The following is a 22,459-nucleotide window of genomic DNA, read 5'->3' on the forward strand; positions in this document are numbered from 1 at the left end:
ATAACTGCACAGTCGGGGAGCCTTGTTCCACTGCAAAACTTCTAGCCTAGTATGGGGTTGACACTGCCACCCCGCCGAATTTAAATATAGTAATCAGATTCTGGTAAGTTTTCTCCCTGTTCATCGAAAATGGACTTACCCCAGTTGAAAGCGGATGCACTTGCCTTTGGCGTCTGCCTCCCTAAATACGGTTACATTTTGTCGCCCCGATTTTGGAAAATATTTCTATCCTGGAATCCAGGCCCAGGTCAAGAGGGCAGAACCATCCTGGAGGGGAAACAGCAGCTCAATCCTTTTTTCTTTTCTTTGCTGCGACGTAGGCGAGCATGAAAGCAATTCAGACACAGCCAGAGGGCGCCCAAATGCCGCAAATGAAAGTTCCAACGTTCAGATGGGTTTTGCAGGAAGGAAAAATTGGCTTTTGTCTAGTGAAAGAGCTACCGTGCTAAACGATGTCGTATTTGCTTCTTGCCAACAGATAAGCAAGGTGAGCATATCTTCCCACCCTGGTGGTTACTCTGTATTCCTGTGTTAAACCAAGTGGCAGCCCCCCGGGCCATGCCGACACACGGCAGTTGGCTACGGTTTTGACCTGTGCGTTTCTGAGCGGCACTGTGCAGGTTGCCTCGGCTAACTCAGTCTTCCTGAGAACCGGTGCCTCCATTAAAGCACAGGCATCAAAAAAACCCGACGGCTCCTTGCCTAGGGCTCTTGTCTTCCCTCCTTCCTCTCCCAAGTCCTGAGAGCATCCTCGCAGGGGCTACGCCGCGCGCCCGGCCAGCTGAGCCTTAGCGCCGCGCTTGCCCAAAGCTGCAGCCTTCCCGGCTCAGCCCAGCGTGCGCGCCAGCCGCCCGCCGAGCGCACTCGGTCCGCCGGGGCGCCGCCCAGACGCGCCTGCAGTTGGAGGTCACTGTCAACCGCGCGGGCATCTGTCCTGATGGGCTGAGGGCAGCCACCAGGTCACCCCCGACCTCACTGCCTGCCCGGGGATCAGAATCTCAGCCGGACGTCGCGAGCGGCCGGGTTGGGATGCTGAGAAGGGTAGCAGGTGGCAGGGGGCGTCATTCACCACCTCGAAGCAGCCCCTGGAGCCTGAGCGAGAGCCCGAGCACTTCTTATCCAACCGTTCCAAACAGAGAGAGAGAAAGAAAGTGAGAGAGAGAGAGAGACTGAGAAAAAGAGAGAGTAGTGCCCACGGACATCTCCGGCGCCGCGGGGAAGGGGAGGCGACAGAGGTGGGGGGCTTGGGACGGGAGAGGAGGGGAGGGATGTGGGGAGGAGTGGGAAACCGGCGTTCAGATATGATGTAGAGAGGCAGGAGGGGCACAGGGATGGAGGGCAGGGGAGGGGGAAAGGAGGGGACCAGCCGTTTAGAGGAGAAGGGAGGTGGGGGTAACCGGGATGGAGGGGATTTGAAGGGAGACGGGCGGGGCCCCGGCGTGGCGGGGAGCTCAGGGGAGGCGGGAGGGGCACCGGGATGGAGGCGAAGGGAGGGGAGAGAGGTGGGCGGGGTGAGCGGGAGGAGGGAGGCTGGGCGGGCGGACGCGCCGGGGGAGGGCGCTGGGCAGGAAGGGGAGGGGGAGCGCGAGCGCGAGAAATGCAGAGGCTGCAGCGGCGGCGGCGGCAGCAGTAGCGGCAGCGGCGACGGCGGCGGCGGCAGCGCTCCAACTCGCTCCTCGCTCCGGGCTCCGCCGTCGAGCCGGGGAGAGAGCCACCGCCAGCGGCCAGGCACCCGGCCGGACGACGCCAGCGACCCGGGCCCCTCCGCGGCACCGCGCTCACCCAGGGGCGGCACAGGCACCCAGATCCGGTAAGGAGGCGCGCCCCGGTGGCCCAGCTGCCGCCGCGGACCCGGGGTGCCGGCCACCCGGGGGCCTCCGTTCCCCCCTCTGCCCCCGCCCCACCCCCGAGGCCCTTTGTTCTCTCTCGGCGCCGCAGCCCGGGGCGGGGAGGGAGTGGTGCGGGCCCCACTAGACGGCGCGGGTCGCGCGGTCCCCCTCCGTGAGGCCTCTGTCGCGCTTCGGGCATCTGGGGTGATGGGGGGCCCCGAGGTGGGTGGTTTCGACCGCTCGCAGGGCGGGGAGGATGGGGGGTTGGTGAGCCTGATAGACGGAGTTGGAGGTGGGCGGTGGGAGGGAGGCTGCTAGTTAAGGAGGAAATTGCCGAATGTGAAACCCCTTAAATGAATTGCGTCCCGAAGAGACGGTTTTGTGAGGCCGAGGGGAGAGTATCTGCCACTGGCCCCGTCCAGAGCCGGGAAGAAAGCGCTTGGTGCGAGGGGCGCAGCAGCAGAAGATGGAGGGTGGGGTGCGGTGGGGCGGGGGGGGAGGGAGGGGAGAAGGAATACGGGGAATCTGGTGTGATCCGAAGGGAGGAGGCGGCTTCTTGGTTCAGCAGATGGGTTTCCTTGGCCCGTGGGAGTCCTGAATCTTGGTTTCGGGTGGCCAAGAAAATGCGAGGTTCACACGACAACGTGCCTCCAGAAGCACAGCTGAGCAGATCAGAGACCCGGCCTCGGTCGTGGCTGAACTGCCTTCCCATGAACCCGTGGGCTACATCTGAGCATTTTATGTTTTCGAGTATTCGGTTCGGAGAATGCGCTGAGCGCCTCCTGTCGCGGGCCCGGCCGGGAGGGTGTGAGCTTGAACCTGACAGCGCGCGGCCCCTGACCGCCCAGCGCGGCTGTGAGCGAAGGTTTGGGGTTTAGCAGGTTTTGCTTAAAGCGCTAACACTGAAAGCCGACTCCCGGCCCTTGTTCGCCCTCCTCGCCCAATCGCCCTCGCCTACCCCCACCCCCCACCCCAAGAATAAAAATTGCAGAATCCCTGGGTCCGCGCGCACACACAAAAAGCGTGGCTACAAACCGCATTCTTTCATGAATATTCATCGAATGCTTGGCTGGCCTCCTGATCTGCTTCCTCGGAGACATGTCCGCCTTGAAACGGACTCCGTGAACAGTCTTTGCCTGTAATTTTCACTCTGCTTAAATTAGCACAGCGCACATGGGTGCATTTTTTGTACCTTTACCAGGATTGACACCACACCTCGGTCTGCCGCGAGGCCACTAGCACATCTGTGGCGGGTTAAAAATCAAACACTAGTCTAGAGGTGGTCTTCTTGCTATAGGGGTGTGGATCAACCTCCCAGGGATTACAGCCGGGGCCAGCAGATCCTCAGTACTGCGGACAAAATGAATGAATCGGGACTGTAATTACCTATTCCTTTGTCTTGGCCTGGCGCATGCGCCGGAGAACAGGGAGTGGAGGGCCCAGGCAGCCCTATCTGATCTTTTCATCACCCACCCCCCCACTCCCTTCCCAAGCCCAGGAACAAAGGCGTTTGCCCTAAATGTTGCGTGAAACCGCTGGATACAGATGACAGTGTTTTTTTCCCCCTTGTATGCGTATTTCTTCTTTTCCAGGCTATCTCATCTCTTGCTTTCTTAGCGATTTCAATTGATGAAAAATAAGATTAGCCTTGACGATGAGGGCAAACTGGGGATTAAATATTTTTGTAAATGAACACTGCTGTTTTCCTTTCTCGTGCTGTGCATTGTTCTCTTTCCTGTAACGTATTGCGCTGCAGTGATGGTGGCTGTCTTAATGTGCATCAATTAACCGTCTGTCTGACAGATTTTTGCTGCTGGCCATTTGATTAAGGGACCTTGGTCTCAGAAATGACAGTGGGTATTGCCCCTAGTGTCACTCCTTGGGAAAAATTAAGACATTTTGGCGTTTAGACGAACAAGATGGCCTACAAAACCCAGAGCTGAGAAAAAGGGTTACCTTGTCAGGATCCTAACGCTGTCTGTTTTCTCTTGATTCCTAGTACCTCATTGTTTCATTAGGAATCCCAAAGACGAACCCCATGGAGTTGGAAATCCACTGATAGGAGAGGAAGAAGGCAGCTGGGGCTGCTGGGGTGAAGATGGTTGATTAAGTTCTTTTTTTTTTCCGGTGTCTAACAAGCCATGAGCCATCCTCTCTCTCTCCCTCCCTCTCTCTCTCTCTCTCTCTCTCTCTCTCTCACACACACACACACACACACACACACACACATTTGATGGTTGATGACTGATTTTTTTCCAGTGATGCAGTAACCAGATTATGGCCTCTTTTGGGGCTAGTTTGTTCTACCAACTAAAAGACTTACTGTGTGTATAAAAAGGAGCTAAATATTAATAATATTTTCGCAATGGTACGTTATGCTTGAGAGAATTTTATGCTTAAGTATTCTCGGTACACCCTGGTAAGACAACACGTGGCAGGAAAATGGAAATCATCCCTTTTGTTCCTTTTAATAAAACTTGATATTGATCAAGTTTACTGTATCAGGACCTTTATTTGGTAGGGTGCCTGCCTGCTACCCTCTCTACTCCGTAGTATTGAGTGGTTTTTTTTTTTTTTATGGTTTAGAGGGCTAGATGTAGGGTTTTTTTGTTTGTTGTTTGTTGTTTTTCTTTTCCTTTAGGTTATGTTTTTGAGATGAGTCAATATAGACCACATGCAATGGCAAATATATACCAATATATCCCCAATTCAATGAATCTTAGGTTTTTGAGAAAGATAATTCTTAAATTGAATTATAAATGATCCGTTACCTTTTTCTTTTATCCAGCTAGTTTTTTGGCAAGCTTTAACAGGTAGAGAAAGGGAGTTGGGCCTTTTGACAAAATGCGCCAACAATGACTACACAGTATTATCAGTGGTGCCAGTGGCGCATCTCTCCTTAAGTGGTGCTCACGCTCTGATTATGTGGGCACAGGAGGATCTTTTCTCCCCACAGACCACCCTAATTTGAATATCTAATTTGAACACCCTAATTTGAATGGAAGAGCCCTATGGGCTTTGGTTCCCTCTCTTTGGAGGCATCTTTAAATCTTCCTGGATTTACTAGACCAAACCATATTATAATCTAAGATGTGACATATTCTGTCTCTTTAATTTTTGTCTTTTTTTAAAAAAATTCACATTAACAACAATTTTAAACCATTTTCACTCCGTGGTCAAGATGAGTGGAGTATGAAAAACTTAGGTTTGGAGGAGATTCAGTCACTGTACAATGGATGTCTGTAATAGTCACTGTAGTTTTGTAAAAAATGGCAAAATCCAAAACCATTTTTAAAGCAAGTAAGGTGCCGTGTATATACACATACACAATTTATACATATATACTCATGTTACGAAATAAAATTTTATAAATGATATGAAACTAAACTAGTTGGTGTAGAATATCATTTTACAGTGCTTCATAATGGTCTTCGGAAAGTAATCAATTTTCTTTTTTTCTCAGTATGTATATAGATGGGAGAACCTAACTGGTCTACTGAGATGCTCATTTCCACTTTTTACCCATGTACTCCTGAAACAAATGGGTTGCATTGAGCATCTGAAATTAACATGTTCATTTACGGGCTTAAATATTCACATAAAGCCCTTTAAAAGCTGTAATAAACAATGCTTACTAAATAAAAGATTTATAATAAAGTTGCTCTGCCTTATTTTTGTTATCGTTTGTAAAATTTTGTTTTGAAAAATATTCAGAAAAGGCGTGCTAACTATTGTTTGTCAAAAGCAATTGCCTTTGGTGTCTGCTTCTGTTGAGAGCAATGCTCTGATTTGCTTAGGTCTTTATCTTTCTAATAGGTAGTTTTTACCTACTCATTTTACACCCTGTTTATCAAAAGATTAACATCTTAATGATTGTTTTAGCTGGTAAACTGGAAACCAGGTAACTGCTGAGGGAAAACCGAGCATGTATGTGGGTTGAAGTTCTGCGGGTGGGGGGAATGGGTGCGGAATCTGTCATTTTATCCAGTTTTCTCAACTCACTGAATCCTTTGCATTTATTCTGCCTCTTAAGACTTTGGATAATACAATGCAGTGTGAACTTTACAGCTAAATTCTGGTGGATTAGTATCAGGAAATAACTGAGGTTGTGAATAGCCAGAATGTTTTTTTAAAGAGCAAATACCCTTGATGGGGAGGTTTCCTAGGATGTAGTTAGTGGAAAAGAGAGTCAGTTTGAAAAATCTCTAGGCACTGGCTCGGCCACTTTGGCCAAATTACTTCAAACCTCTTTGCATTTCACTTTATTCAATTGTATAATTGGAGTAATAATTCCTAATTTTAGGCTATAATAAGGACCACACATATGTCTGAAAAGTGCATAAGTACAGTGGCTAGCTCTTAGGGGCCGGCCTAACCTCTCAGTCTGCATTTTCAGCACAGTCATCAGTGTGATTGACATCGGTAACTAATTTCTGTATATTGAGCTGTATTTTTGTTCCACTCTGATTAAGACCTGAGGGTTTTGGTGTATTCAGTCAGAAATAGGATATTTCAAACCTCATGTAGATATTTGAAATTCTGTGATATGCTGTGTGGGAATTTGCCCCAAAGTGGATTGAATGAAGCTAGGATGGCCACCCTCACTGAATTTCCCATGGCTGCTTATGTAACTCAGGAGATGGCGTTTAAGTTCTTTTGAGAAAATACAGGGGTAGTCTTAAAACCACAGAAGTTCCCAGCCTGCCAAAGGAAGATTTTTGTTAAGTGCCATTTCCTCCGCTGCTATTAAGACAGACATCTAAGTAAGTGTCATGTGAGAAAAAATGTCCAGTAAACCTATCAAAAGTAAAAGATAATCGTTTAGGGAATCAAATTCTTACCAGGATATAGTGAAATTGTAATTTTGAAAAGACACAAGCCTAAGAAGCAATGAGGTTAAACCACAGCCTTTTCTTCCCTCTGGAACTCAGAAGTGGGATGAGATGGATGCAGAGAGTCTCAGAGTGTGTTTTCCCTCTTCAGCACCCTGAGGGTTTAAGTAACTTTAAAAATCAGGCTTTCCAAAGGCAGTAGAAGTTTTGAACAAAAACAGGGAAAGCAGAGATTTTTTTTGACTAGCGAAGGCAGTCAGTGAGGGGAGGTTATGATTGAGCATGCTTCGAAGTCTAGGAATAAATTCCTGAAAGCTTTCGAGACTTAGAAATGGAAGTCATCTGCAAGCACAACAGGGAACCAGGTCATAAGCAAACGTTTCAAGATAATATAAGAAAATGGTGTTCGTGAGGAAGGCAAAGTATTTACACATTTCCTTCTTATCTCTTAAACACTTTCTGAACCTGTTTTTGACTTGATTTTTTATTTTCTTGTTCATTTTGGATGAGGGAGGAAGGACTGGACTTCATGGGTTTGTTCCTTGAACTTCTGTTTGAAATATAGGGCTCAGCCACTGTACATTGTGTAGGAAATATGATATTTAGAAAGAGTGACTTGGAGGGCTGGGTGTGGAGCCAGATTCACTGGGTTAAGAATTTTGTCTCAACCATTTACTAGCTGTGTGACCTTTGGCAAATTGCTTAGCTTCTCTGTGCTTCAATTCTCATCTATAAAATGGGGGTTATAATATAGAGTTATTGTAAGGATTAAGTAAAATAGTCAAAGACCTAGGACAATGCCTCACACACATTCTGTGCATCTTTATAATGCACATACACTGTAAAGTTGTGAGAGGACCAGCTTTCTTTACTTCATCCTCTACATTTATAGCTGTTTATATGCTTATTTCAAAGATTATTATTGCAAGACAAGCTGGTGGTGGTACCCTGGACAGTTGGTAGAACATAGAAGTCTGTAGTTTAGAAAAATCCTCCAGGTATAGCCATGATACCTTGAATATGTTGCCAGGGCACTTGTACTAGCTTTGAAAGTCCAAAGTGGGTAGATTCATAGAACCCCAGCCTCCATATTGATTGGTATTACAGTATAAAACAATAATGTGAAAGTCCTTGGAAATTGAGAGACCTTCAGAGAAAGGCTCACTGATTTGTTATGTTGAGATCTGGACTCCACTGGATAACCTTGGGTGTAGACATAATTCATTCATATTCCTGAAGAGACTTGGCTTTGTTGTGTCCTGAGTCAAGGTGCATTCATCAGCATATGAAAGGAGTGTTTTAGTCATTAGTGCAAAGATTGATATAAACCAATTTAGATATTTAAAATCCTGAGAACACACCAGGAATAAGCTTTCACTTTTCCACATCCCTACCACCCACACCAGGAGTAAAAACTAAAGCTTGTCTTACTCAGGAATGTTGAGGGTGTTGTCACCTGTTGACAAAATCTTTAGAAATAATTATCTCTCTGGCACCCTTAGTCACTGTGGTGTCTTTGAAAAGAAAAAAAAAAAAGGGAAATTCTTTGGAATTTCAGATATTTGAGATGGTTCATCCTGGAATCAGTTTGACCTTTCAGGCATTTAATTCAGGGATCTGCCTAAGTGATTTGTTTTTGGCCTTCTACACACCGGGCTTTGCTGCTGAGTGAAGGTAAAATCATTCTCATTTTGGCTAATTTTTTTTAATAGTTTCTTTAAACAGGATTTTGAATCTTAAGGAATCAGGAAGGGAATTATATTGTCTTACTTTATCTGTCAGGTATTCAGTATAGGAAAGAGGTTTTGGATATAGTGATTGTATCATTTAAGAAATTTCCTCCATCAAAGGTTTTTTTTTTTCTTTTAAATCTGGAGAAGTTAATGGACGAAATTGGACACTTGTTGACTATTTATTGTATGTCATATGCTCTAATTGAAATGTATGCCCTCAAACAAATTGTAAGATGCATTTTACCTGTGAATAAAGGAAAAAATAGAGGGTTAAATAATATACATAAGATCCTAGAGCTAATAGAAATTGATAGAATTTGAATCCATGTCTGGTAGCCCTATTCCGCTGGCCAATGCTGCTGTCTTTCCCATCAGCCATGGCCATTTTATTTCACGTAATTACGGACACTTGAAGATAAAATGGATAACATATTGTAACACATTAACTTCTTCAATATTCATTTAGAGAGAGTTGTCCTAAGTTCTTCAATGAAAAATTATTTGTCTTAGAAGAGATACAGTGTCTAATAAATATTTAATCTGTAAATACATTAAGTGATCTCTAGATTAGAAATGCTTCCTGTCACGGTGAACATGGGCTGATATCCTTAAATTATTTCTGGGATGATGATGGTGAGGATGAGGGCTGCTTTTCAGGACTGTAGAGAAACGTGGGTTTGGTTGCCGCCTTCACTTTCCTCATTACACTTCCCAAGTGGAAGGAATCATTCAAATGCCTTACCTGTGATTCTACCTTTGAAATACTAATCAGAGATACTAGTCAGCCCTCTTCCAGCTATGCAGTTAGGGTTGCCTGATTAGAAATAAACCAAGTCCTAAATTTGTGACCCCATTTTCCTTCTGGCCCCACACAGGATTCATTTACAGAAGGTTGGTGGCTGCTTGTAAATACTATGCTAACTCAACCGCAGTCCTTTGTAAGTACTTGCCTCATTGTAACAGAAGGTTTGAAAGCTCATGACTAAAACACTTCTTTTGGAACTGAAAAGGACCTTAGAAAAGTTAGTGGCTTATTCAAGGTCCCCTGAGCTGGTTAGTGGCTGAGTGGAAACCCAGGTTATTTCTCAATAAAGCCTCACTCCTATGGCCCCTCCCTTCTGTCTGATTGAGTCAAGCTCTTACTGTCTATAACTTAAAAAAAAAAAAAAATTCTTACCATTCTTTGACTCTGATACCAGTTTTTGAAAAACCCAGTCCTGATCCTGTTTCTCTCCCTGATGCCCTGTCTCCCCTCTCCAGCAAGAGAAGCCATTCTGCCTTTGATAACACCACTTGTGCTTAACTGCCCGCTACTGCTTTATCTACGCGCCATCTTTCCCCCTCAACTTCTCTCTTTTTTTTTCTTACATTATAGGCATGTGGTTTCCTTTAGATGCCAAAGAATTTATGGCATGCATTAAAGCAACTTCGCCCAGAAAACTCAATTTTCGTGTCATATCTTTGTTTTCCTCCTAGAATAAACAGCGTTGCAGGGTTTGGAGCCTGCACATGGAGGGCAGGAGTTTGAAAAGAAAGCCAGTTGGTTTTAGACTAATTTGGGGGCTGTAGAGTGAGTGGAGCAGTCAAGCATGGTACTCTCCAAATGCTCCAGAATCTCCTGGAAAAGCTAGCGTGCACAGTGCTGTGGAGAGGTGATGGACACGAGCTTTTACGCTTATTACTAGTGTTATCTGGCTTATTGGTTTGAGAGCTGTGTGAAACATGAGGTTTAATCTTTTTTCTTTAAAATTGTCATTTATAGTATTGGGGCCGATTTAGAGGATTTAAAAGGGCTGTATGTTTCTGAAGTAGTCATTAAGATATGGAACTTAAGTACTTAAGGTGTTAAAACACTTCATAAAGCTTCATATTCAGATTTTTGAAACGGATTTTAGCAATGTAAACTGTTTATGTGCATCTGTATTTGGAGAAGCTGTGATAAGTTTAGTTTTAGATAAGAGAGTTCTAATTTCATGTTTAAAATAATCTCTTTAGACATTTCAATAAGTGGAGAATAAGTTTTGGATAAATTTATATTGTTTCCCAGGGAAACCTGCAATAAGCAAGTGGCGTCACAGTTTTTGTAATGCTCTTAATTATTATAGTTTTGCAGGTTCAGAAATAGATATATTCCTAAAACAAACCCAACTTAAAACTTTTTGTAAGTTTATGAAGAAAAAGATGTCAGAGAACAGCTTTTCCTGGTTGAGCTTTCTAAATTATGAGTTTCCTGAATTGCTTGGCCAAGTGATTTTGAAAAGACCCACATCATTTACCCACTGACAGGCATTCAAAACACAATTGCCACATAGACTAATACAATAGCCAAGTTAAATAGTAACAAGATCTAATTGGGAAAATAGTATATCAAAAGAGAAAACAATAGGAACCATCTAATAACTGAGGACATCCCAGTTTCTTAAGGTTATAGAGAAGAGCGTCTCCTTGGAATTGTTGGGTAGTCACAGAGTACTGTTTTAAGCTTCTCTGAGCTTGTCTTGGAAACTGTAGGAGCTGTAGGAATATTTGCCGTCTCTGACCTTTACAAATGTTCTCAGCTGTTTCAATACAAGATAACATCATCTGTATTTGCTTTCGGCATATTTAAGACTATTGGGTAAAAGGAAAATTGAGAGAAATCAGTGACTTACAGGTGGAGAGATTTTGAGATGACTTTCTCTCCTCCTTTATCCTGCATTCCATCAAGAAGGTAGGGTGAGGTTATATGACCACTTGGGTATTCACTAAAGACTTAAATGATTAAATGAGGGGTTCTGGAATCTTTTCTGAATGACTCATTTTCCTAAGGAAGAAAGGAAGAGTCTCAGTTAACAGTTGGTGGTGACAATAGCTCTTGGTGGGTCTCGTGATCACCCAGCCTCAGTGAATACTACCCTTATTGACCAGAGGTTATTGTGGCACTAGGGTTTCCTCAGTAGCCCTGGTGATCTTTTGTTGAGACCTCAAGCTTTGAATTCCTAGGCCTCACCCAACTGGACTTTTCCAGCACTTTCAGTGTGTGGTTTTCAGACAAATAGTAACAAGTGTTTGTAGCAATGTTCTCAAGAAGGTTGTTAATACAAGATTGATGGTTTCCCAGGTATGTGTTTCTTCATGTGACTCACGTGATTATCAGTCTTCTTCCTCACCTCATCTGGTTGTTGACTAAGGAAAAGTCTCACTGAACGTTTCATTGGTGTAAGAGACATAACTAGTAGCGCACTCCATTTACCTCCACCTTTTCTATTCTTACTGGTTTTGTTTCCACTATCCAGAGAGCTTAGCTTTGATTTCATCTATAATAAAGTCTCCTGGGTGGGTGGGTGGGTAGGTGGGTATGAGGGTCATCCTAGGAGAACTCAACTGGCTACAATGCAGAGAGAAGCAACCACATGATGGGATTATAACACGTGATTTCACTAAGGTAAGAGTTGTAGTTTTAAATGGGAAAGGAGTTCCATTAATATGTCTAAGCTATGATGTTTGATTTACTACTAACTCTTGAGTGCTGAGAATATAACCAAAAAATGAACTCCTGAAAAACTGAATTTGCATGTCAACAGGCTTCACATCCCTCTGCCTCATCAGCCATGTTAATTAGTCCTTCCTGCTTAAAAAAATATCACATTGTTGCACTTTAAACTTTAATGTTGTCAATAGTAACACATCCTTTGACTGTATCCTTATTTCCCGCAACAAATATTACCATGTTAAATGGAGAAGTGGTGGTTAAAGGAAGCAGTTGGCAAATTAGGATTTGTCCCCAGTTAAATTAGGATTTGTACCCATGCTACTCCCTTTAACTTGCCTTCTTTAAGACCAAGAGCTACTGCTCACATATCTCTTTCCTGTTATTGATCCGCTTTGCTAGGCATACCACCTAAGGAGTATCTTTTGTCATACCTGTAGTGAGATAGCCAAGAATCCCAGATAAAGGGTAAAGAAGTCCAGAATGATGTAATACTGCAAAAACTGTTACTGCTGTTTCTAAGGTGAGTGAAAAAAAAACTCAAGCCAGTTTTGGGTTGAGCATGATTTCTGTTGGAAGAGGGTGTGACCTGAGGGAGATATATCTAAAAACCCCCAAACCTCCCAAACCCTTAGGGTATTTAGACAGCATAATATAATACAATTAATGTTAGCACACAGCATGGCAACCCAGCAGGCCCTGACATGCTAGCAATTGTTTGCATAGTTTACCTAGTAGAGAAAATATCTTAACTACTAGAATAAATGTTTTAGATCACTGACATGCACCATGGTTAGTGTGAGATGTGAGTTGGCTGGGGATGAATTTCCATTGAAATCTGATTCTGATAACACATTTAACTACCACCCTAGCTAATTAAACCATCTCATCTTGAGAGAGGGAGAGGCGTTTGGATACAATAACATTTCTTGTGAAATACTGAGCTTTGTAAAACCCTTCTGAAAGGGAGCAAATGGCTACACTTGAGGGAAGTTTCAACGAGGTACTTTTGCAGCCATATTTCTGGATGGAGAGAGGGGAATGCCATTCCTTTCTGTTCTTAAAAGTGTCTGGATTCCCCTTGCGTGGGCAGGAGTTCTGGTAAGTACGCTACAGGAAGCAAAACTACATCATTCTAGATCAGCAGTCAATGACCTCGTTTCCAAGCCCCACACCGCCCCCTCCTTCTAGAGTTTTCTGGGGGAGAAAAGGAGACTAGAGCATGCGAGGAGGAAGGCGAGGAACAGGAGGGGAGAGGTGGAGATGCTCACGCAGTGATAGGAATGGCAGAGGCAGGGATGCTTTGTTCCTGTATTCATCTGCTAGGGCCGCCATAACACAATACCCCAGACTAGAGGCTAGAATTTCAAAGTCAAGGTGTTGACAGTCGAGGTGTTCGGTTTCCGCTGAGGTCTCCCTCCCTGGCTTACAGATGGCCTCCTTGCTGTGTCCTTACGGGATCTTGCATCTGCATGTGTGCACCCCTGGTGTCTCTTTCTGTGTGTCCCAATCTCTTTTTATAAGGACACCTCAGTCCTATTTGGACTTAAAGGCCCTCTCTCCAAATACAGTCACATTTTGAGGCACTGAAAGTTAGAGCTTCAACATACGAATCTGTGGGAGGAGGGGACACAGCTCATAACAATTCATGTTTCATATTAGGAAAGGTGGTTTACAGTGAGGAACATTCGAAGCCCCTGTGCAAAATGCCATTTTCCCTGCCCTCAAGATGAAGGGGGTGGGGAGAATGAGCTACCCTGGAGCCTGTGGTTTAATCCTCACAAATCCATGTGAGGCAAGCCTAAGTAGTGTTCTCTTTGGACAACATGAGATGCAGAGAAGTTAATTTCCCTGAGATTCACGTTGCTGGAAAAGGTAGAGCCTGTGTGGAATTCAAAGCCTGTTTCTGTGGCTCCCTTGGACTGGGGTTGGCAAAGTGTGTATGCAGGTACCGTTCCCTCTGTTGTACTCAGGATGGACTTGGGTCTATGGATGAGGCCTCAGAATCCTTCTCAACACAGTGCTCTAGGCAGTCGCCACCAATCAATAGGCATTAATACGTGGTGAAGCCTATTTTTCATTCTAGCACTGTATGATCATGTTTTTCCTCTGCTCGAAGCATTTCCCATTGGTTATCCATATGCCTAAAAATGACAAGAGTGAATAAAGAAAGAGAGAAGGATTTACTGAGTCCATGTCGTGTAAAGAACTAGCCAGTCTTGGGTAAATTAAAATAGAGGTATTCTGGTGGAAAAACCAGCAACAAAAAACAAACAAACAAACAAAAATCTCTTACCAATAGTGGCATTGATAAAGAGCCCTTCCTACTCTAGATGGAAGAGTTGACCAGATGCGTCAGCCAGTTTAAAATCCTATTCTAGCATCTATGCTTGTCGATAGGGATTCACCATACAGAGTATTACTACAGGGCAAGTTTTATTGCATGGAGACTTGAAGACATTAGAAGATACGAGCTTTAACAGAAAGCAAATGTGGGAAGAATGGTTGGAGTTTTGATAGGTTTCTGCACAGTAGGACAGTAAAGAGTGGGAAGTTAGTGTCAGGAGTCGTGTGAAGTCTTTGATGACAACAGAAATCCAGGCTCATGAATGTTGGGGCCTTTCCAAGTAATAAAACAAGTAGTGATACTGAAGGGATTTTTTTTTTTTTTTTTTTTTGTGGTACGCGAGCCTCTCACTGTTGTGGCTTCTCCCGTTGCAGAGCACAGGCTCCGGACGCGCAGGCTCAGCGGCCATGGCTCACGGGCCCAGCCGTTCTGCGGCATGTGGGATCTTCCCGGACCGGGGCACGAACCCGTGTCCCCTGCATCGGCAGGCGGACTCTCAACCACTGCGCCACCAGGGAAGCCCCTGAAGGGATTTTTTGAGGGGCATTCCCAACAAATGTGGATGTGGGTATGTCTTCACTTAACACTTTGGAGATGCTCTTTTTCAAAAAGCAATTTACAGCTTTTGAATGTGCCCTCTCAAGTGATTCAGCCGTTGCCTTTCTGTTTCAAGCTGCAGGTCACGTCATGTTGTGTTAACTGCGGCAGTAAAAATATTACCTCACTAAGCCACAGTCTAATTGAATACAGTAATTCACTGTGATGATTCTAGATGAACCAGCAGCCCTAAACTAATTGAAATTTGGTACTGTTTAATATCTTTTATAAAAAATTTCACTGGTAAATTATTTTCTGCATAAAACCTACAATGTGAGTTACTGTTGAATTTTTTATTTTAGCTAGTTTATGCCACATCTATTTTCGAGCCAATGTCTGCGGTCTTCTTTCAGTGCTCAACGTCTGGTTACTAGCACCTTCTTCCATTCATTCCAGAAAACTGGGCTCTTCCTGCTAACAAAACTCTATGGCATCTACCTTATAATTAGCCCTCACATCCGTCCATTCCCCTCTACACTAAGCTAGGGACCTAGTCGAAGTTTGATCCCTCTCCTCGATTACTGCTATCTTCTTCTGCTAAGTCTAAGCATGGCATTCCTGTGCTGAAGACTTTTCTATCATGACTTTCTGTGACACTTAGAATAAAATGTAAAAATCCTTTGCTGATCTGTCAGTTCCCACGTGTTCACCTTCTGTTTTCCTCTTCCTCCTCCTCTCGTCCTCGCTGTCACCCACCCTCTGTTCGCGGCCTGCCTCTCGGGTCTCCCAATGCTCCAAGCTCTTTCCCACTGTTCTTCTGCTGCGAGTGTTCTTTTTTCCCACTGTCCGAGTACTCCTTGGCTTAAAAATGCCACTTTCTCAGAGACGCCTTTCCTGATTATCCCCACACCTCTCAGAACACTTGGCAGTTTTATCCCCACATTCACCAAAACTGATGTGATTATTTAACGTCTCCATTCCTCTAGCTGGAAAGACCTGGGAGGCAGGGGTGTGTCAGTTTGGTTGATCCGTAACTGTGCTGTGCAACACTTCTGGGACTTAGCAAGCACTCAGTATTTGTTCAGTATCAAAGTTTGCCTACAGGACATTATATTCATGCAGCGCACCTGCCCTCTGAAAGGCTGAGGTCCTTTGGCAGCTGAGGTTACTTCCATTTATGGACGGGAAGTTTCAGCTCATCAGTTGTGCTTACTATGAAGATGAATATCTGATGAACTCCAATTAGTGTAAGTATTCTGTTTCCAAGCGGTAACCTTAGTGGTCATTGTACTAAAGCCCTGGGACATTATGGCATGATTAGTACTAATGGCTCCTGCACCCCAGCTTCCTCCTAAGGTAGGGTGTCAAAGGAGGAATGAAATCGTATTGTTATTTGGGAAACAAATAGTATTACACTGTGAGGTCTTCTCAGGCGTAAACCACAGTGAGACTGAAAGCTGGGGCTGGCTGTGGTTTTGTTTCTCATCCATACTTGCAAGTCACTGAATGCCATGGATCAATAGTATTGAGCACCTTAACTCATGAGTGTTTGTAACAGTCTTTGTGGGGTCAGGAGTATTAGGCCTCCAGATGAGCATATGATTTTACATCTTAACACATTAGTGGATTATAAACCTAATGAAGTAGATACGAATTTAGCCCTGGTTCTGTGCTGCGACCACTTACTCTAAATGGTGAGTTCATCCATGCCAGGACTTGCTTCCTTCATCTTTGGATGTCAGTTTCTAGCACAAAACCTATGGTCCAGTAAGGGCTGAAGGCACAGAAGGGTGTCTTTTGTGGCCATGTGACATCCTGCTATACAGATAAGGCATATTTCAGAGTGTTGGCCTTTGCTGTACTTTCACATCCGAGGACCGGCTTGTAATGAATCTTTAGCAGATATCACAGTGTTTTCTTTGGGGGTAGGGGGTTGAATACAGTTAAGACAACATTTGTGATTTAATCCTCACCCCCTCATTTACATGTCAGTATTCAACTTTTATTGTCTCATTCCTGAGTGTCTCTGGCCTTAGTGGGAACTAAGATTCTTAGAGATAAGCGTTTTCATGTCAACCCTGGGGTCTCTCACAAGACAGTGCCTAGTGCTCTAAAGCTGATTCTTAATGATCGAATTCTTATTGAATAAAATAAGTTTGTAGGTTTTTACAGTGTTAGGGAATTGATTTCTGAAATAACCTGTAGTTAAGAAATAATAATGCAGGGTTCCAGTAGGCAAGTCTAATCTGGCAATACAACTTACTCATTCTAAAACATTTCTAGATATTGATACTTTATTTGCAAAATTTTTATTTTAATAAGCTTCCTTTTTACATATTCAAAGTGTAGTTATGGTTGAGGTGATGGCCAGGTATTTATTGTCTATATCTGTGAGCTGCTTTGGGCTCTAGGACATTCTCATACCCTCTCCAAGATTTATACTATAAACATGTGCTACTTTTACTATTAAATCAATACTTTGTCTTAAAATGATCTCATTTTAGACAAGATGGGACACATTCCGGTTGTATGTGGCTGATTACTCAGATGGTCTCATTTTATATGAATTCAGTTTATGAATTAGCCAATGGCATTCTCTGCAGCTGTGGCTCCTTTATCTCCCCCCCCCCACTTCCCCTGGCGCCCTTCCCCACTAACATATTAGGATGGCACTTCCATATGGATCTAAAGGAGCAGGCCCTCAGAAGGGAGAGCATAACTAGGCATCATCTACTCTGTAGGGTCAAGTCAGTTGGATTTAAGTTGGGTAGTAGAAGAAAAAGGTTTTTTTTTTAACATCTTTATTGGAGTATAATTGCTTTACAATGGTGTGTTAGTTTCTGCTGTATAACAAAGTGAATCAGCTATATGTATACATATATCCCCATATCTCCTCCTTCTTGCGTCTCCCTCCCTTTCTCCCTATCGCACCTCTCTAGTTAGATACAAAGCACTGAGCTGATCTCCCTGTGCTATGCAGCTGCTTCCCACTAGCTATCTATTTTACATTTGGTAGTGTATATATGTCCATGCCACTCTCTCACTTCATCGTAGCTTACCCTTCCCCCTCCCCATGTCCTCAAGTCCATTCTCTACGTCTGCGTCTTTATTCCTGTCCTGCCTCTAGGTTTTTCAGAACCATTTTTTTAAGATTCCATGTATATGTGTTAGCATACGGAATTCGTTTTTCTCTTTCTGACTTCAATCTGTATGACAGTCTCTACGTCCATCCACCTCACTACAAATAACTCAGTTTCGTTTCTTTTTATGGCTGAGTGATAGTCTATTGTACATATGTGCCACATCTTCTTTATCCATTCGTGATAGCTCTTTGCAGCTAACTTTTTATCTTATGCACTGTTGAGTATCCCTAACTCACCATATGGCTGGCTGATTACCAAACTTCATGCTTTGTTTTGAAGCCCTGAGGTTGTAGATTATGTACTTGGGATATGTAATCAGCTGGCATGACATGGTATTGATGGTTGACCAGCAATTTATGACAAATGAGTAACTGGACGACTGGTATACCTTTAGATGTGTATTTCCAAGCAGTTTACTAGATGATATTTTCCTTACTTAATTTTTTTAAAAAGTCCTCTCATGTGACTTGCTAGGGTAAAGGTGTCGTTTTGGTTTTGCGATTGAGGAATATAAACAGGAAAGTTGCTGTGGCTGCAGTAAGGAAGCCCAGGGCATGATTGGCTTAGATGTCTAAATTCCACCATCCTCCAACTCCAGGAAACATTCTCTATGGGCCTCCATCTTCTGCTATTGTGGGTACCTACATAACTCCCCTTCAGTTGTGTGAAGACAATTCTATTTCTGCTCTATAAATGCCTTATTGGGTTGGATACACAAGATGTAAGTTTAAAAATGTATTTTGTATAGTTAAAAGGTGCAAGTATTGCTTTGGTGATGAATTCATTCTTTATTCAGAGATCAGTGGTTTTCTAAAACATTTAAAAAAAAAGATCGGTTGTTTTGGTAAGCATATTTTTAAGACTAAGCTTTTTAAAAGCAGTTCAAATGAGCAATGGATGTAGGAGTTTTCTACTCTGCTAAATGCAGTGTAGGAAGACACAAACCACATTAAAATCTTGTAGAATTAATGTTTGTTTACTGAATGAGCTGAGAGGTGCAAAGACCTGTTACCTTGCTTTTAAGAAGCTCACAGTTGGTGAAGACAAACAAGTACACCAGTAATTACAGTGAGACAAGCGTTGGTCTGTATAAACAGGATAGAGATATTAGCCGATAATCATTGAATTAATAGCATGGATCAATGATTACCTCTGTCCTTACTCTATTCTGCTGTCAGTAGATCCATCTCTTCCACTTGACTAAGCCATGTGGGGTATTCCAAGTTCAATTGGCTATTATTTAAAAAGAGTTTTATGTAACGATCTCTTTTGAGAATATGGAATTCAGGATTGATTTCACTTAATTCAAAGGTTGTAAGCACTCGGTAGAAAAGTCATTTACATATCCTACATTTTCATCAAAAACAAAGTACTTTAGGATTATAAATTGAAGGAGAAGCCTTCAAGAATAGTTAGTTCTTAAAACACGGTAAGGATATGCTTTAGATCTCGAGTGAGCAGCATCCTTACAGTACCTGAGGACCTTTTGGGGAAATGTCCCCAGCTGGTGCTCCCTCCTGCTGGCCTGACTGCCTTAAGACAGACTACTCAGCTTGAGAAACAGTGAAGAATTTCTGTTGTTCTTTTTTCAAGAGTCTCAGAAAAGCACACAATGGTTTGCAGGATCCTTCAAGTCTTTATTCTCTGGAAGTTGCTCCCTGAATCCAGGAATGAATGGTGCTGGTCCTTTGTTCCAGAGAGAGATGGAATCTCTAGGGACACAATGGGAGGTGCGTGGAAATTACTGACATGCAACTAAGGAGTGTCTCTATACAAAGAAAACATTTTATTTTGATAAACTGTGCTTTGAAAAATGTAAATTCGAGTTTCTTCTTGGATTGGGTAAGTTTGCAGTGCTAAGGTTGATAGCAGATCATTTTTCCATTAATGTTTTGTCACAGGAATTATATTTCCTTATGTGTCTAGTCCTTTTTGCTCTAAAGTGCTGGTTTCTCTTGACTTCTGAAATTTGCAATTCAGGAGCTTACAGAGACTCTTGAACATGACTTTAAAAAAAACTCTCAATGATATGGCAAGGTTGGTAACCAATTTCTTATTGTTCCTCTAGCCTTCACCTTCTAGTCTGATTTGTACTACCTGCCATCTATATCAGCTGACTGACAAATGATTATTTCTCAACCTCATGGGGAAACTCCTTGGACATAGGAGCCCTGTCTACTTGACTGTTGTTCTCCTAGAATTAAAGGCAATAGTTGGCCCAGAATAACTGCTCAACATAAATCAATGTTCTCCTAGAATTAAAGGCAATAGTTGGCCCAGAATAATTGCTCAACATAAATCAATGTATTAATTTTGGAGATTATTCTACCTTGAGGGAGAAAAGCAAAAATGATTACTTTTTACATTTTAAAAATTTATTACTACATGAGTTTAAACCAGTGATACATTTGTGGGTCTCTTGGGCAAATCACTCAGAGAGCTAGTTTCCTGGCTGATAAATGGGAATTAAAGTATTCATACTCTGTTGATGTTCTTTCCTAAATAGTTAAATGGCTACTGAATATATCCTGAGACCATATCCTAAGAGTTTAGTTTTCATGTCATTGTTAAAAAAAAATCAAATATTTTAATAATACAAATTAAAGATTTATATCATCTTTGTAGCTCCGAATATCAAAAAGTTGAGTAGGTCAAATGTGGCAAGTAATGCACACTTCTAATTAGATCCATCTTAAGAAAAAATTCTTAAGAGGCAGTCTTGGTTTAAATAAATCATGTCTTCATATCGAACAAGCTACTGTGTAATTCCTCTGAAATTTTCAAGAGCTGGAATTTTTGTGTATACCTTTGAAAGCTTGTTAATGGAATGTTCCAGCCCACCCTGCAGTAAACAAGCAAGAATTCTTCCTGGAGGTGTTGTAAGGAAGACCGATAAGGCTCTCTGGTAGGGAAGCAAAGAACCCTCCTTGAGCTCATCTGGAATTCTCTTCTGAATTAAAACACAGACTATAGGTCTGTTTTTAATGTTAGTAACTTGGATAATTTTCATTTTGAAGAAGGAAAACTGCCTAAACCTGGGGTTGGACTTGCAGGCATTACAGTGTAGACCTTGGATAATGAGGTGTATAAATGAGGCTTCTGTAACCTGGCCTTTCCTGGGTGTTCCCTGATGTGACTTTCTAAAGTCAGAGTACTTGTGGTGTCACCAAAAGCCAGTACAAAATGGAACATGTGTGAAGAGGCCATTTAATTATATAAATGCTTGTTTGGGGGAGTCTTGTCTTTTCCAGTTCTCAGTCATATTCTCTTGGATGGATCTGAGCAGTTTGACACTTGGACTAACACTTGATTTGGTTTGCCACTTGGAATATGTTTGTGAATTGTACCTCTTCTATTGTCTAGGTGCCTGTCTGTTTTTTTCTCTATGTCAAGCGCTTTCTCTTTTCAGAAAGGCATTGCACTTCTCTTCTCCTTAAACTCAGTCCAGATTCCTTTGGTTCTCCTCAACATCTTACTCTTAATATAGGAAAAGCAGTCACCATTTTCCACCAACTCAGTTTACGTAGCTGGCTATCTGAGTTTTTTTTTTTTTTTTTTTTTTTGCGGTACGCGGGCCTCTCACTGTTGTGGCCTCTCCCGTTGCGGAGCACAGGCTCCGGACACGCAGGCTCAGCGGCCATGGCTCACAGGCCCAACCGCTCCACGGCATGTGGGATCTTCCTGGACCGGGGCACAAACCCGTGTCCCCTGCATCGGCAGGCAGACTCTCAACCACTGCGCCACCAGGGAAGCCCTATCTGAATTTTTATTGAAAGCAAAATAAAACTTCAAAGAAACTTAAGAAGCTTGAGCATCCCCTCTCTCTCTTCCAACTAACACCTACCGAGGTTTATCTTTGGAGTAATTTGATGTTTATTTGATGAAACATGTAGTTAAGTGTTAAAGGAGACCAATGTCAAGCTTCAGAACGGTGTGCAGAAACCTTGGATATTTTCTGTTGAGCGTTGGCTATCCTTTGGCCATGGGTTTCTATGGAATCCCTGAAAGCTAGTAGATGCTTGCCTGACTCCCCAGTAATCTCAACCAAATGTGCTGAAGTGTAGCCACAGCCATTTCACATCTGAACTTGACCCACCTTTTGTTCATCTCCTGCTGTCTCTCCTTGCTGCCTTGGGCCATCTCCAGTTTGCCATCCCACTATCCAGCAGCACGAGCTGCTCCTAATTTCTGATAAATATCTGAAGTGAGGCATAAAGGATATGACTCTTTAAATGTAACTCATTATGAATTGTATTTAAATATTGCTATGACGACCATTTTCCAAAGAATACGTGGAGACTTCTTTTTGAGTGTGAACTATTAATCACCTACTTTCCTGTTGAACTTTGGTTATCTTTGGTAAATTTTAAGGACCTTTCCACTCAGATGAAGACTGCCCAGCTCTCTGATAAATGCCTGGAAAAGGAGGATTGGGTTAGTGCTTCCTCATTTCAGTCGGGTAAGAAGCCAGTTTAGCTGGCTTGAGCTGAAGGAATGTGTAAAGAAGTGGGGGCAATAAAGCCACACAACTCCTTATTCTTACCTGAATAGTCAGTCAGCACTTGGCTG

At 43.0% G+C, this 22,459-nt stretch overlaps 1 protein-coding gene across 1 annotated transcript in view; it reads left to right on the forward strand.

The window, feature by feature from the left end:
* Positions 1-1,593: 1,593 nt before the first annotated feature.
* The window catches only part of BASP1 (brain abundant membrane attached signal protein 1), a 54,396-nt gene continuing 33,530 nt past the window's right edge, over positions 1,594-22,459 (forward strand). Inside the window, exon 1 of the mRNA XM_060092752.1 lies at positions 1,594-1,810. The gene's annotated coding sequence lies outside the window, so the exon portion shown is untranslated. The remainder of the gene's footprint in view (positions 1,811-22,459) is intronic.

Source organism: Mesoplodon densirostris, chromosome 3 (assembly GCF_025265405.1).
Source record: "Mesoplodon densirostris isolate mMesDen1 chromosome 3, mMesDen1 primary haplotype, whole genome shotgun sequence".
Classification (NCBI taxonomy): domain Eukaryota; kingdom Metazoa; phylum Chordata; class Mammalia; order Artiodactyla; family Ziphiidae; genus Mesoplodon; species Mesoplodon densirostris.